This window comes from Tachyglossus aculeatus, chromosome 1 (assembly GCF_015852505.1).
Source record: "Tachyglossus aculeatus isolate mTacAcu1 chromosome 1, mTacAcu1.pri, whole genome shotgun sequence".
Classification (NCBI taxonomy): domain Eukaryota; kingdom Metazoa; phylum Chordata; class Mammalia; order Monotremata; family Tachyglossidae; genus Tachyglossus; species Tachyglossus aculeatus.
In genome coordinates this window covers 84,189,961-84,196,060 of record NC_052066.1, presented here as the reverse complement: position 1 = coordinate 84,196,060, position 6,100 = coordinate 84,189,961, and the positions used below count along the sequence as shown (strand labels likewise).

Here is a 6,100-nt window from a genome sequence, read left to right as displayed (position 1 = left end):
TGGCTCTCTAGGGACCCTGGAGAAGGTATAACAGGCTCAGTTTAGAGGAAGAAATTCTCAATAATTTGTAAGGCAACCCTGATAGGGCCTAGGCTGTGACTAAAACAGGCTCTCCTCCCGAGCTGTGAGCCCTATGAGAGAGAGGGACTGTGTTCTAACTGATAAACTCATTATTTACTCCAGCAAATAGAACAGAGCTTGATGCATAGTAAGTGCTTAACAAATAGAATAACAATAATAAGTAACCAAGTTTAGGATAAAAGCATTTCTTAAATTAGTTTTGTCCCAGGAAGATGGCACGTGGACATCAGATTCTGACTGCAGCTTTTTTGGGGGAAAACAGAAGGGACTCAGGAGCAGGGAAAGTGTCCTCTAAATGGACACTGTGATCACAGACCAAGCTCTGACTGCCTTAAATCTTGCAAAGTTTTGATTGGTACATTGCCAGCCTCCCTGCCAGTCATGCTGGTGGGTTCAATCACGTTCATGCCGCTCATTCATAGTTTGAAAGCAAAATCCCTGGAGAAATCTTTCTCCAGTTTAGCTTCAGGTCATGGTTGGGGGTGTGAACGTTCCGTATTTGGATTGGATCAGAAATGCTCATAAATCACTTGCCAACTGAGTGGGTGAAGAGCTGATGACCATTCCATGGATTCCCCAGAGATCCGTGAACAACTGCTCAATGTTAGATATGATTTCAGGCTTGTTCAGAAATGGAGACTGGGCTGCATTTTTCAGTGCTTACTTGAATCTCCAATCTCACCAAGAGCCCGGGCTTTGGAGTCAGGGGTCATGGGTTTGAATCCCAGCTCTGCCAATTGTCAGCTGTGTGACTTCGGGCAAGTCACTTCACTTCTCTGTGCCTCAGTTCCCTCATCTGTAAAATGGGGATTAAGACTGTGAGCCCCCCCGTGGGACAACCTGATCTCCTTGTAACCTCCCCAGTGCTTAGAACAGTGCTTTGCACATAGTAAGTGCTTAATAAATGCCATCATCATCACCAACTGCGGGAGACTTGCAGGCTCTAGGAAGAAGACTGACAGGCAGCACATCCCTCCAGCTTCCTGTCCATCTCCCTTCCCCGCCCAAGTCCCATGCCAGATCTTGGTTGCATTTATTGTGTGCGCTCCAATGCTTCCCTGAGGCAGCTTGGGTTTGGAGTAAGAAGATAGCCTAAATGGCACAAGATATAAATTCAGGCATGGCGATGGAAATTAATCTTTCCCTTACAGAACAACCTTCTTATCAGACGGCTAAACCCTCCTAAAATCACATCTCCTCTAAGGGGCCTTACCAGGCTAAACCCTTTATTTCTCCTATTCAACCTCCCCTCTGTGTCTAATAATAATAATAATGATTGCATTTATTAAGCACTTACTATGTGCAATGCACTGTTCTAAGCACTGGGGAGGTTACAAGGTGATCAGGTTGTCCCACGGGGGGCTCAAAGTCTTCATCCCCATTTTACAGATGAGGTAACTGAGGCACAGAGAAGTTAAGTGACTTGCCCAAAGTCACACTATCCATGCACTTGCATCTGTAGAGGAACAGCGCAGCCTAGTATATGGAACATGGGCCTGGGAGTGAGAAGGATTTGGGTTCCACTCCAGGATCCACCACCGATCTGCCGTGTGACCCTGGGCAAGTCACTTCACTTCTTTGTGCCTCAGTTACCTCATCTATAAAATGGGGATTAATACAGTGAGCGTCGTGGGGGACAGGGACTCTGTCCAACCCTATTTGCTTCTACCCACCCCAGTGCTTAGAGCAGTGCCTGTTACATAATAAGTGTGAAACAAATACCACAGTTGTTATTATTATTATCTGTACCTCTTAAGCCCTTCAATACTCACCTCAGCCCCCAACACTTATGTAAATATTCATATACTCTCCTATTTCCCCTCATCATCAAATGCTGGTGAATCATTTCCGATTCATAGTGACTCTATGGACATATTTTCTACAGAACATCCTAACTTCTGCCATATCTGCAGTCACTCTGGAATGAATATCCATAGAGTTTTCTCAACACCAAATGCCATCAAGTCATTTCTGATCCAAAGCTACTCTATGGACATACGTATTTCCCCTACGTGTAATGCATTTTAATGTTAGTCTCCACCCACAGACTGTAAGCTTCTTGTGGACAAGGAGCACAACACCCAAATCTGTTGACTGTGAGCCCACTGTTGGGTAGGGACTGTCTCTATATGTTACCAACTTGTACTTCCCAAGTGCTTAGTACAGTGCTCTGCACACAGTAAGCACTCAATAAATATGATTGAATGAATGAATGAATGTTGTCTGTACTTCCCAGTATAGCCCTGAACTCAGTAATTGCTCAATAAATACCAATGATTGATTGATACTGCTCAGTTGAGCCAAGAAAAATGGTAGGCCAGAAGGTGAGTAAGGAGAATAAAGAATTGTGGAAACCAATGTGCTTGGCCATGGGAACAGTGAGTACCACCTCTCCTCCCATTACCTTTCCCTCAATCCTTGGAATTCACCTTTAGCCCAGGTACTCTAATTGGCCTTGCCTTTACGGGTTCCAAACACTTGATAAATGTGATTGACTGAGACTGAGTGATAAACATCCAGAAACATTCATTCATTCACTTGTATTTATTGAGCAATTACTGTGTGCAGAGCACTGTACTAAGTGCTTGGGAAAGTACAATATAACAATAAACGGACACATTCCCTGCCCACAGTGAGCTTACAGTCATTCATTCATTCATTCATTCAATTGTATTTATTGAGTGCTTACTTTGTGCAGACCACTTTACTAAGCTCTTGGAAAGTACAGTTCGGCAAAAGAGACAAAACCTATCCAACAACGGGCTTTGAATGGGAGGAGGGAGATGGTGATCCCATTATTGGGTAGGGACAGTCTCTATAGGTTGCTGATTTGTACTTCCCAAGCGCTTGGCACCGTGCTCTGCACACAGTAAGTGCTCAATAAATATGATTGAATGAATGAATGAATTATCTGTAGGATTTGAGGAGAAAGGACATTCCAGGCCAGAGGCAGGTCACGGACGAGAGGATGGCTGCGAGACAGGTGAGAGCAGCAGGGGAGACCGTGTCGTGTGAGAAGAGCCAGGTTTCAGTGATGGCAAGGAGTAATGATTGGGTCAGGGACAGGCCAAGGATGAAGGGAAGCCTCCTCATGATGGAGCGGGGGTTCCACGGGCCACACTTGGTTGAGGCTGTGAGGGTAGAAGGGGGAGTTCTGGGGAAGGGAATGGCACAATGGGTGGGGAGCAAGTTGACAGGGGCCAGAGTTGTGGGATGGGGATGAGGAGTGGCACTGGAACAGGATTACAGAGATGGGGAGAGAGGTGTGGGAGGAGTGGTGAGAGGGGAGGAATGGGATGAGCTGACTAGAGGTGGAAGGTGTAGGGGGATTGAAGAGTCCTCCTTTCCATCACTGAAACCTGGCTCTTCTCACATGACATGGTCTCCCCTGCTGCTCTCTCCAGAGAGGATCTCATTGACTCCCACTGCCACAGACTCACTGGGAAAGGAGGAGGTGTTGGCTTTCTTCTAGCTCCCCAATGTCGCTTCCTCACCACTCCACTTCCTCATTCATTCAATCGTATTCATTGAGTGCTGAAGTTGAAGCATTTCAGCTGAGGTAAAAAAAAAAACACACACAGCATAACTCCTTAATCCTGTGATACCCTGAGGAGATGGTTGATTTGTCCTTAGGTCCTTGTTAGTGAGGAAGTCAGTGATTAGGAGAACCCTGAGGAGGTGTTTGAATTGTCCTTAGGCCATTGAGAGTGCAGGGACCAGTGATTAGGAGTAAACAGACTCTGTTAGTGTGAACATAGAAGAGAGCAGTGATAGGTAAAAATGTATGAACGTGAGCCTTGTGTTCCGTCTTCCAGTCCCATGCTCTTTCCACTAGGCCATGCCCCTTCTCTGCTTCCCCTCTCTCCTTGCCTCTTTCTCTCCTCCCTATCCCATGGGTAGAAAGGGACTTGTTTAACACCAGATCCACTCCCTTCTGCTTTCCTCTCAGCCCCCTCACCCACCCCTCTCGGTTTCCCTGACTGATCAAGGCCCACAGGTCTATAAGCAGGGTGCCCCAGGCATACCTATCACCCACATCACTATAGCCATCATCACTATTTTCAGGACCTGGTTAGTAAGGGCCCCATGGTGTAATGGTTAACACTCTGGACTTTGAATCCAGTGATCCGAGTTCAAATCTCGGTGGGACCTTAATCCTTTCTTTTAGACTGTGAGCCCACTGTTGGGTAGGGACTGTCTCTATATGTTGCCAACTTGTACTTCCCAAGCACTTAGTACAGTGCTCTGCACAAAGTGCTCAATAAATTTGATTGATTGATTGATTCTGACTGCTGGAACTGGGCTTGGTACCAGAATCTAAAGTAACCACCCAGGGAGAATGAGGCAGAGTCAGGGTCATGGCAGGGCACTATGTGAACAGTGGGAACCATTTTTTCCCCACATTTAAAGGGTCCTCTAGCTGAAAGGCACCCCAAAATGTCACCTTGTCCTGACTTGATTCTAAGCAGGTCATGCTATTCAAAGAAAATTGGTTCATTTTACTTTTAGTTTTCATAGTGTCCAGGGGTAGATAACTATTATCTCCCTTCTATTCATGAGCAGACTCATTCTGTTGTCTGCTCACAGCCTGAACCAGGCCTTTCCACAGACTCATAATCAATCAGAGGTACTTATTGAGCGCTGACCATGTGCAGAGCATTGCACTAACCGCTTCGGAGAGTGCAATGTACCAGAGTTGGTAGGTACATTCCCTGTCCTCAAGGAGTTTACAGTCTAGAGGACTCAAACCCCATTTTCTCATTTTCCTACCCGGCACTGTTTTGGTGGCAGCCTCGCTAGATTTGGTGAGCAGCCGCCATGTGGGTGGCTACTGGGTCACTTGTTTAGAGCCTCTGTCCAGGATTGAGATTCTCACCAACCCACCAAAGTTTTTCTTGCTCAGTCAGTGACATAGAAGGCTTGGGCTCCTTCCTTGGGGTGCCTAGAAAGGGGGTCACCCTAGAGTGAGGTTTCCATGATTTCATCCTCTTCACACTCAGCACTTAGAAGAGTGCTTGGCACATGGTAAGCGCTTAACAAATACCATAGTTATTATTCACTCCACAGAAACTCCCCTCTCAAAGGTCACCAATGATCTCCTTTTTGCCAAAAACAATGGCCTCTACTCCATCCTATCCACCTCAACCTTTCAGCTGTCTTCGACACTGTAGTACAGTGCTAATTGCTTAGTACAGTGCTATGCACACAGTAAGCACAAAATAAATACTATTGAATGAATGGACCACCCCTTGTGGAAACATTATCCAACCTGGGCTCACTGACCATTCTCTTGTCTCTGGCCATTCATTCTCAGTTTCCTTCATGGTCTCCTTGTCTGTCTCCCACCTCTTAAATGTGGGTATCCTTTGAGGTTTGGTTCTGGGTAACCTTGCATTCTCTATCTACACCCACTTCCTTGGAGAACTCATTCACTTCCACGGCTTCAACTGTCACCTCTATGAGGATGATACCCAAAACTACATCTCCAGCCCTGCTCTCTCTCCCTCTCTGCAGTCTCATATTTCCTCCTGCCTTCAAGACATCTCTACTTGGTTGTCCTCCCATCACCTCAAGTTTAACATTTCCATAACAAAACTTCTTATCTTCCGTCCCAAACCCTGTCCACCTCCCGACTTTCCCATCACTGTAGATGGCACCACCATCCTTTCTATCTCACAAGCCCTTAACATTGGTGATATCCTTAACTCCTCTCTCATTCAACCCACATATTCAGTCCATCACTAAATTCTGTCAGTTGCACCTTCACAACAACACTTAAAACTGTCCTTTCCTCTCCAACCAAACTGCTACCACATTAATCCAATCACATATCCTCTTTGGCCTTGATTACTGTATCCCCCTCCTTGCTGATCTGCCAGCATCCTGTCTCTTCCCCACTCCAGTCCACACTTCACTTTGCTGCCCAGATCATTTTTCTATAAAAACCTTCAGGACACTTCCCCACTTCTCGAGAAACTCCAATAGTTGCCCATCCCCTTCTGCATCAAAAAAAGACTCC

The 6,100-nt window shown here is 46.1% G+C and overlaps 1 non-coding gene across 1 annotated transcript; it reads left to right on the top strand.

The window, feature by feature from the left end:
- Positions 1–4,161: 4,161 nt before the first annotated feature.
- TRNAQ-UUG lies at positions 4,162–4,233 on the top strand. Its single transcript has one exon. It is a non-coding gene; the product is annotated as a tRNA-Gln (tRNA).
- The last annotated feature ends 1,867 nt before the right edge of the window (positions 4,234–6,100 follow it).